This window comes from Anoplopoma fimbria, unplaced genomic scaffold (genome assembly GCF_027596085.1).
Source record: "Anoplopoma fimbria isolate UVic2021 breed Golden Eagle Sablefish unplaced genomic scaffold, Afim_UVic_2022 Un_contig_3415_pilon_pilon, whole genome shotgun sequence".
Lineage (NCBI taxonomy): Eukaryota > Metazoa > Chordata > Actinopteri > Perciformes > Anoplopomatidae > Anoplopoma > Anoplopoma fimbria.
The window spans coordinates 668-1,124 of record NW_026554990.1 but is presented as its reverse complement, the minus strand read 5'-3'; the positions used below and the strand labels follow the sequence as shown (position 1 = coordinate 1,124).

The window sequence follows — 457 nt, the reverse complement described above, 5'->3', positions numbered from 1 at the left end:
CCCAGGCGGTCTCCCATCCAAGTACTGACCAGGCCCGACCCTGCTTAGCTTCCGAGATCAGGCGAGATCGGGCGTGTTCCGGGTGGTATGGCCGTAAGCAAATATTGTGCCTACCAAAGGGCCTTTTAAAGATACTATATCACCACGCTTTGCTCTTTCGTCTATACAGGGACGCCTGCAGATTTCCAGACACACTCACAGCTTTTTAAATGTCAAATCAGAATGTACAAAGTGGCTATAAGGATCACAAATGTAGTGCAGTAAAAATATTAATATTTACTGTTGAAATGTAGAATACGTTAGCATAAAATTGAAAAGAAAATGATCGATGAGCTTAGGAATGATGAAAGCCATCATTTAACTGGATTTGTGTCATTTCTATACCGGCAAAGTCATAGTCTTCCTCTCCTTTACCTGGTGTCCACTGAAAGAAAGCAGCAGCGCCTCCTTAGCTTTA

The 457-nt window shown here is 43.1% G+C and overlaps 1 pseudogene; it reads right to left on the bottom strand.

Annotated features, from left to right (window-relative positions):
• On the bottom strand, positions 1 to 99 carry LOC129088762 (5S ribosomal RNA; annotated as a pseudogene; the record flags this gene model as incomplete).
• Positions 100 to 457: the final 358 nt, after the last annotated feature.